The 9897-nt window shown below is 44.8% G+C and overlaps 1 pseudogene; it reads right to left on the bottom strand.

Moving 5' to 3' along the window:
* Positions 1–7432: 7432 nt before the first annotated feature.
* The window catches only part of LOC113458215, a 24153-nt pseudogene continuing 21688 nt past the window's right edge, over positions 7433–9897 (bottom strand).

Here is a 9897-nt window from a genome sequence, read left to right as displayed (position 1 = left end):
TGTGGGACCATCCATCCCATCCTCCTCCTATGTGGGACCATTCATCCCATCCTCCTCCTATGTGGGACCATTCATCCCATCCTTCCTCTCCATTCTCCGACTTGCTACTAGTAGCTACAGCCCTAAGACCAGTAAGGAGAGATCCTAGTTGGTTTGCTAAGGAGATTTTTAGTACAAAAGCCTGGACTCCAGTGGTCCTAACAGGCCAGCCTCAGCTACCTGTCCCCACATTCCAGTTAAGACTGTGAAAAGATGAACTCAATGTGGGCACACTGGGAAGAAGAGAGATAAAGGGTCCAGTGACTCCAAGTCCATCTTTAGGGCCTTGATACACAATCCAGTACAGGAGAGGGACAAAGAGAGTTCCCATGGTGATGATAAAGAGTGAGTTTGTTTTGTTTTGTTTTGTTTTGTTTTTCAACACAGGATTTCTCTGTGAAGCCTTGACTGCACGGAACTTGCTCTGTTGATCAGGCTGGCCTCAAACTCACAGAGATCTGTCTGCCTCTGTTTCCTGAGTGCAGGAATTAAAGGCATGCGCCACCACCACCAGAAGATAAAGAGAGATTTTTAAGAGAGCTATCAATGGATATTGAAGACAGTCAGGGTCAGACAGGAGAATGGGCCTCCACACTAGGTGTGTTGGCCTTTAAGCCAGGTTTAACCTTCTCTTCCATCCTGAAGCTGGATGCTTGACTGAGCCTGTGCAGGTCTGATCTGTGTCATGATAATATTCTGATGGAGTTCTTGCTTCATGATCAGCAAGGATGCTCCTTTCATCTCACCAAATGTTCCTTGAAGTTTACATCCGAGAGCTGGAGACATGCTGGAAAGCTAAGAGTACCCTTATATGCTGGGCGTATTTTTAGCAGGCTCCGCACCAGTCTCACGGCAGCGATGGGTGACCCAGGACCGCTTTAGGACCTGGCCCATTGAATTTCCCAAAAGGTCCTTTTAGAAACCCTAGGGAAACAGATGCTAAGATTCTGCTGGAGGTCTCAGTGGTGTGACTTTGATCATTCACTGGGAAGCTACTGCAATTTCAGAAGTGAAACATGTTACCTACATCTAGAAACATAGGTGGCGAAACCAGATAGAGGGTAGACAATAATTAACATGAAAGCCTGAGTTGCTGCTAACAGCAGGTGGTCGCTGAGGAGCACAAATAGGGCGGGAGCTCGGGCCTTGTAAGAGGGAGCTGGGGCCTTGTAAGATAGTTAGCATTTGGAGCTGGAGATGGCTCAGTAGAGAGCACTTGCTGCTCTTCCGGAGTTCAGTTCCCAGCACCCATGTTTTATAGCAGCAACCCGTGACTCTGGCTTAAGGGGACCCGTTGTCCTCTTCTGGCCTCCACAGGTACCTGCACACATGTGGCAAGTACATACACACATAAATAAAAAAGAACTTTCACAAGAAACGTAGCTAAAATTTTATTTTAAAAATGTTTTACTAGCATAAATTCTATATTGCAATGACTTCATTATAACATTTTAATAATGTATGTAACATATTTTGATCGTAATATTTTAACCTTATACTAGGCTAAGAGGTCGATACATGGGCATTGGACTTTGAGTCTTTAAAATATATCTATATTTTAATAAACTGTTGTGAATGCAATAAAAATTAAAAGACTAGATGGCAATGAGTCAGTGACCATGGTTAGTCTTTGAGCCTCAATAGTCCCTACAGTCAATTCACCGTGGAATTTGGGATAAAAGATGTAGGACTGTCCAGTTTCTTTTTTATTATAGCCATGTTTATCAGATTTTAGTATGTCTCTGTATGATATAATTTATAATATAAGTTTGTAAGTTCATATTGTTTGGGATATTTGGTGAGTTATTAGATTCCTTTTCTTATTTCTTGGTGATGTTTTGACTCCTCCCCCCCTTTTTTTGTTTGTTTTTGATACAGAATTTCTCTCTGTAGCCCTGACTGTCCTGGAACTTGCTCTGTAGACCAGGCTGACCTCAAAGTCAGAGATCTGCTTTGTTTGTTTCTGCCTTTTTCGAAAAATGAGTTCAAGTTTTTCTTTGTATTTGTATATGTTCATGTTAGTGTCTGTAGAGGTGTAACATGTGTGTATTGGTGTACCTGTGTGTATGGGTACACACACGTATATTGGTTATTTTACCTTTTACTCTTTGGGGGTTCACCACCCAGCTCCTAAATAAATACACAGAGACATTCTTATGATTGCCTGGCCTTAGCTTGTCTTGTTTCTAGCCAGCTTTTCTTAAATTATCCCATCTACCTTTTGCCTCCTGGCCTTTGCCTTTCTTTATTTCTGTGTATCTTCTCTTCCCTTCTTATTCCATGCATGGCTGTATGACTGTGTGGCTGTCCGCTAGCATCTTCCTCTCTTCCTTTTTCCATTCCTCCATCTTCTCTTTTTCTCCTTCTATTTATTCTCTCTGCCTGCCAGCCCTGCCTGTCCTTTCTCTTGCTTAGCTACGGGCTATTCAGTTCTTCATTAGACCAGGCAGGTGTTTTATACAAAGTAACACAGCTTTACAGAGTCAAACACATGCAACATAAAAGAATACAGCACATCTTTGCATCATTAAACAAATGTTCCCCAGCATAAAGGAATGTAACACATCTTCAGCTAATATTCCACAGCACATGTGTGCCTGTGGAGGCTAGAGGGCAACTTCAACTTCAGGTGTTGTTTCCTAGGCTCTATGCAGCTGTGTGGGTGTGGGGAGTGTTGAGTGTGTGCATGTGTGTGTATTTATGTGTGTATATGCCAGAAGACAACCTTAGAGGCCATTTTTCTGGCACTACTCTTTTGTTGCTGTTGAGACATTATCTCTTACTGACCTTGATCTTGTCAAATAGGCTAGGATGGTTTACCAGCGAGTGCATAGTCCCAGAGATCTGCCTGTCTCTCTCTTCCCAGCCCTGGGATTACAGACATGTGTCACCATGTCTTTTTCTGTGAGTTGCGGGAATCAGTTCCGATCCTTCTGCTTGGTAGGAAAGAACTTGACTGAGTTAACTCCTCAGCCGCTCAAGCTGTTCTTTCAGACAAGATTTGATATGTAGTCAAATGCACGATCCTCTTGCCTCTACCTCCCAAGCATACAAACTCATTCTTGGCTCAAATTTTTCTTCATTGACCTTGAATTCTTAATTCTGATTAGATTTATGGTTGAGATAGTAGACAAGGAGAAGGAAGGATCAAACTTATCTTTTGCTATCAAAATCCTCTTGCCTTTACCTCTTGGGTTACTCAGTTCCATGCAACAGGTTTGAAGACTCAGGGTGTTTTTGCTAAACTGTGTGCAGACTCACCTACCTATTTTCCAAGTGAGCCATTGGTTTACTGAGCAATATCCGGAGGGAAACTTATGTTCCTCATAATTATTCCTTCACCTTTTTTTAAGATTGCCTTTGAAGGCACCAGGCATCAGCAATGTCTGCCGTCAAAAGCTCCTTTGTCTGCGGGTTCTGTGGTGTCATTTGGCTCATTCACAGAGACTTTCTTCCTGTGGTGACGGCTTCCCCTCTGTGAAAGTCGCCCTACCTGCAGAAAGGAAGTTGGCACGGGTCCCGAGCAGCCAGCTGATTCCCAAGTCCTTCTTGAACAGTGGCCCTTTCTTGGCAGCTCTAGAGGCACCCCCTACAATGACAAAAGTGGAGTCATTTGTCAGTTAGTTGTCTGTCGCCAATAAACGAGAAAGATGGTCTGCCTGGGCTTAAAATGTGGACAAATGCGTAGGATCAATAATTCTGGATCAAGGCTTGGGTGCACTGTGGGATCTCATCTGGATGAGGTTTTCTTACATATCTTGATGTTCTTGGGTGGAATAAAAGGCATGAAGGGACTTGAAACCAAGAGCCAGCCCTTATTTCCAAGGTAGCTGCCTTCATGGTTTAATGACGAAAGCAAAAGTGAACTATTGAAGCTACAGGAAAATTTGTCATGGCTTTGCTTTTTTTTTTTTTTTTTTCCCAGAGGACAGAAACTCTTTTGTAAAGGAAACTGTTCTGCAAACTTGATAAAAAGAAGTTTCCTGAAATAAGGATATAGGGGATATCATAGAAGCAAAAAAAAAAAAAATGCAGTTTGTCCATTAAATAAGGTGGAAGCCAAGAATCAATAGGAAGACGTAGGACTCTGCCCTAGCTCTGCTGCACTCTGGCAAGTACTTCATTTGCCTGGACTTACTTAAAAACAGGCTTTCTTCTTTTTCTTTTAAAAAAAATTCACACTATTTATTGATTTATTTAGTGTGTGTGTGTGCTGGACAACTTTTAACAGTCAGTTCTTTCTTTCCTTCATAGAGGTCCCAGGAGACAAACGCAAGGCTTGGTGACAAGTGTTTTCCTGTTACCCACTGAGCCATCTTGCCAGCCCAGAAAGCAGTTATTCTTTTTTCTTGGTTGAACACAGACACGTCTGCTGCACGAGAAAGGTGATTCTTTGTTTGTCCCAGGCACCTGGCCAGCTTACACCAGAAATAACCACACAGAAATTGTATTAATTAAATCGCTGCCTGGGCCATTATCTCTAGCCTCTAATTGGCTAACTCTCACATCTTGATTTAACCCATTTCTATTAAACTGTGTATCACCACGAGGTCGTGGCTTGCTGGGAAAGATTCAGCATGTCTGATTCTGGTGGCACCATGGCGGTTCTCTCTCTCTCTCTGCTTTCCTTCTCCCAGAATTCAGTTCTGTCTTCTCCGCCTACCTAAGTTCCGCCCTATCAACTAGGCCAAGGCAGTTTCTTTATTCATTATCCAATGAAAGCAACACACAGACAGAAGGACCTCCTACACCACACGTCTATGCTCATCACACGTTAGTCGAGGTAGTTTAGGCCAGTGGTTCTCAACCTTCCCTAGTGCTGTGACCCTTCAACACAGCTCCTCATGTAGTGATGACCCCCCCCATCATATTATTTTCGTTGCTACTTCATAACTACAATTTTGCTACTGTTATGAATTGTTATGTAAATATTGTTGTTTTCCATTGGTCTTAGACAACCCCTGTGAAGACTGTTCAACCTGCAAAGGGGTCATGACCCACAGGTTGAGAACCACTGTTGTAGGCAATAACTCCAATGAGAAATGAATCCCAAATATGTAGACTTGTTTTCCTCATTCCTGTCACGTTTCTATGGACTCTGCAGCCCACTTCTCTCTTCCATAATTATGTGTCTAGAATATGCGGCCTCCAAAGTGACAATGATGGAGAAACAGACAGGGGAAAGACAGAGATGTTTCCAGCATCTGAGCCTAGATGTGGCCTGCATTGCCTCTTTCCCACAGGCTAGAACTTACACCTGATCTACTCGTGGAAGAAACTGGAGAATGTACGAGATCAAGCAGAAGAGAGTGCACACCAAGGGATTCCCTTACGGCACCAAGCACAAGCTACCCCAACCAATCAGTGCAAACTCATGTTCTAAACCGTACAGCCCTAAGGGGGAGGGCTTGGCCCAGCTTTCGTCAACTGTCCACTCTTACCTGTCTGTTCTAGATTGGAAAAGGTGTCAGGTTGAGTGGAATGGCTGTCAGCTTCCCATCTTTGACCAGATGACTCAAACACGGAAAGTAACGATGGCCCTGGGAAAGACAAGCTTCTTTAGACAGTCAGCGTCCCGAGCCTGTGGGCAAAGCCTCTAGGCTCTGGCTCCCTCAGATTATTTCTCGGTAGAGGTTTTGAAGTTTTAGGGAAAACATAATTTTAAAAAACGAAAAATTGAGGGACCTATATAGAGCAGGTAAGGCTTCTGGTGTCACATGCACACGCACACATGCACACACGCACACACGCACACATGCACACACGCACACACCTCCCTCTGGAAACAGTGGCCAAACTGTGCTGGTGGTTGCTAGACATACAAATGAAGAAGGCATTTCTCCGGGTCTCGTTTGAACTTTCTTACCCACAATGGTGGCATTGGGGTCTCCCAGAGGGACCCTCAGTAGCAATCCTTGGGGCTCTCTTCTGGCCATGTGTCCCCTTCACAATTAGGATTAGGGCTGGACTTGCTTTGGCCAATGGCGAGGAAGCACAAGTGACAAATATTACAACAGACGCTTTCAGTGTTAACACAACTACAGAGTCAACCTAAGGATGGCTGAGCCTGAATCTCCTGATGCAACACATGCTGGGCTTTTAGTCATAGGGAAACAAGGGGCTTTTATTTTGTTAAGCCTCTGAGACTGGAGCAGTAGATAAACTGATGCATTCAAACTACTAAATGCCCATATGCAGCCGTCCACAGCACAGCAGTGGCCAACGGAGGGGCAGAAGCCCGGGTAACAAGGCAGAGTGTCCATCCTTCTCTGGGCCCTCTGTTAGAGGACTTCTGTAGCAGTAGTTGGGACACAAGCTTGTTTACATGTCCCTTTTTCACGAGAATCACATGAAGCATAGATACACTAATATTTTAAACTGGAAAACCTTTGAATGTAAAAATCTATAGGATAGACCTGTGGGTCTCCACCCCTTTGGGGGTCAAACAACCCTTTCACAAGGGTCACCTAAGACCACTGGAAAACCCAGATATTTATGACTCGTAACAGTAGCAAAATAACAGTTATGAAGTAGCAACAAAATTAATTGCATGGTTGGTGTCACCATGACATGAGGAAGTGTATTAAGGGAGCCCAGCATTAAGAAGGTTGAGAACCGCTAGGTTACATAATAAATACTTAGACTCTCCTCGTCCCTCTCACCTGAAGTGAGTGTAGTCTGATTCCCTACGCTCGACCACAGACTGCCCATCACAGGGTCTGCTTTGTTAGACACTGAGCGAAGAAGTCACCAGATGATGCTTTGGTTCCGGTTTTTTGTTTGCTTGTTTCGCTTTGTTCTTTAGAAGCCTGTTTGTCTCGCTGTATACACACAGCTAGAACAGCCTCCACAGCCCCCAATAAACCCTACATAACACACTTTCTAACAGGTTTGGCTTAAGGATGTTTGTAGGTCAAATCAGGAATCAGGCTAATCTGAATACTTATCAGAGCAGCACATTTTTACCTTAGTTCTTAAAGATAAGATTGCAGTGCTATAAAGAAGTAAGGTGGAAATCAAAGAGTTCTTTTAAACAGGCAGGACCAGAAGCCGGGAGCAAGGGCACTGGATTTCTGCAAGTGCACTGGATTCCTCAGGTAATGGCAGCAGGTAAAGACAAACTGGGAGACACCGCTGGCAAGCGTTCACAACGGAAGCTGCCCAGCAGTGGTCTAACCATGAAGCCCCTTGCCAGTGTCCTTCACTTGAGCGCTTGATTGTTTACTCAACATCCTCGCAAATGCTGGGCCTCAGCTTAGAAGTGACACTTACAAATCATAGTTTGGAACTCTCTAAGAGAACTTAGTGTCAGCATACTACCCTGATGTTGGGAATCTGCCTCTGGAGAAAAAAGGAAAAGGAGGGGGGTTGCTGTATTAGGCTTAGGGCCCAGTCAGCCGGTAGCCTGTGGGAACATGAGCAAATTTGTCCAGTCTTCTTCAATGATGCAGGCATGAGCCAAGGGGTTCAGTCTGGAAAGCAAACCAGAATTTAGCCTGCTCATCCTCTTGGCTGACCCTGAGGTACAGGACCCAGCATGTCTTCCTGTGCTTAGAAGACCTATCGATTTGCCTGGTTCCCTGAGCTCTCTTTGGTCTTGCCTAGGAGCCAGAGTGTACTCCAGTTTAGAATTCGCTACACAATGCCCCAAAGCAGCTTTGATGAGGAGGAGATGAAGGATGGGAGTGGTGATAATAGCTATAGCTAACCATTAGTAATCTTGCTGTGGTTTTTCATTAGTACGGCAATGGAGTTTCTGGTATACTCCCAGAAAAGCCCGTTTAATGATTCATGCTGCTAAAATCCCCATGCTGGTCATACTGGCTCCCTTTCCTGTTCTTAGGAGTATGGGATGAGGGACTGAACTACAGCAGGATGTGAAGGAGACAAGCAGAAGGAGAACGAGCAGAATGCTAGCATCTTTTTAAGGACACATTTAGAGATTAGAGATGTTTGATGGTGTATCATCCCCCCGTCCTCCTTCCTTCCTTCCCTCCTTCCTTCTCTTTCTGCCTTCCTCCTTCTCTTTCTGCCTTCCTCCTTCTCTTCTTCCCCCCTCTACCCCTTGACAGGGTATATACTCCACACTGGCCTGAAACTCACTATGTAGCCAGGCTGGCCTAGAGCTAACGACTTCCCCCTCTACCTCTGTGTGCACCACCATGCCTGGCCTGCTCTAATTACTTCCCTGCCTCTTCTCCGAGAGTGTCAACCTGAACCCTCATTCTTTACACAGTCTGCCAGCCACCACTCTTACTGAAATGCACCATATTCCTGCATGGTCTCCCTTCCCAGCAAATGAAACCCCATCGTCTTGGTGCAGCTGATCTGCAGGGATGGAAGCAGGCTGGGCTGAACTCACAGTGTTAAGATGAGAAAGGCGATTGCAATGTTTTCCTGGAAGAGCCCCCTCCCCTCTCACTCCGTTCAGCTTTTATTTGTCGATTTTTTTGCTTTCATGAGGATGTTTTTCCGGGATGGGCTCACTCCTGGCTGCTTCTTGCTCCTGGATGCAGCTTCATAGAACCGCTCCTCTTTACTGTAACGTCTTCCCTTCGGAACTCTGATTTTTCTAGAGTCTCTACTTTTTATCTAGTGACCCTCTTGTGGGAGAAGCAGGAATGGGCAGAGAAGTAGGCCTAGGGAGGGCGGATGGATTAGAGGTTGCACCCATGTTTTCGTTTGGAAACACACGTGTTAAATTCATGGCATTCTCAGGCTGGCCTGCCCACATCCATAGCCAGCACCAGCACACTCCCAGTGGCTAAAACCCTCTGCAGAGGAGGGATGCTTCCTGTAGTGAGACATGCCCAATTAGAGTCAAGTCAAACATGCATCAATGCAGAGAATGAGAGTGCTACAGAGGGCGGGACATCACTGTCAGCGTGTAGCTCAACTGATACCGAATTGCCTGGAATTTTACATTACAAGAAATTCGTGTTTAATTTAAATGCCTCTGCGGTGAATTGCATTGTTCTAAAGTGAACACTAAGTGGGCTAATAATGCCCCACTTTATAAAGGAAGCATGGTGTGGGCAGAGAAAGTCGTATTTGAATGGGTCTGCAACTATGCCTGAGTTGCTATCACTGGAGGCTGATAGAAGCACATTCGTTCTTAGACTATTTCATAGCCCGTGAAAAGTACCGAAAGCAAAGTCTTGAAATCCAGACAGAAGTAAAGACGGTAGGCGTGGAACCATCCTGGCTGGATGAGTGACATTCTCAAGAGATCCTCATGCTCCTCCCTCAGCCATCAGCCCTCTACACGCCAAGGAATTGGAAATTTCCCAGGGGTGTCATCTGGGAGAAGGAAGGGCTGAAGCCACTGTCAGTCAGAGGAGAACCCTGTCTCCTGGGACAGTTCTGACAATCTGTCAGGCCACCTCGCAGGAAAGCTGGGAGCCCAGACAGAGATGGGTGGAAGTTAGTGCGGGCTGACAGGACCGCACCTCAAAGGAACTTAGTTGTGAGAACCGGATCTCCTACCTGCATTCCAGAGCTGGACTTAGGTCAGGAGAGGTCTCCTTGTTTCTCTTTTCAGCTTGGGTCGCATTCAACAACTGCTTTCTACTTTTCAACCCCCACCCCCATGGTCAAAGATGTCTTTATAAAAATGTTTCACAACTTCATTCTAAATATACAGAATAAATAAATAAAATAAATTCTAAATAAAAAAATGGTGTGTTCATTTGTGAGACACCAACCAGATTTTCCTTATATTGTCTAAAAATCCCCTGGGGGTGGGCAGTGCATTGTAAAATGACCTTTTCGAGGACAGAGAAGGAAGACGTTTTAAATTGTTCCATGATAGGCGTGCAAGACTGCTCTCCAATGTAGATATATCTTTTTTTTTTTTTT

This window comes from Microtus ochrogaster, unplaced genomic scaffold (genome assembly GCF_000317375.1).
Source record: "Microtus ochrogaster isolate Prairie Vole_2 unplaced genomic scaffold, MicOch1.0 UNK9, whole genome shotgun sequence".
Taxonomy (NCBI): Eukaryota; Metazoa; Chordata; class Mammalia; order Rodentia; family Cricetidae; genus Microtus; species Microtus ochrogaster.
The sequence above is the reverse complement of the archived record's forward strand: the minus strand, read 5'-3'. Positions and strand labels throughout refer to the sequence as shown.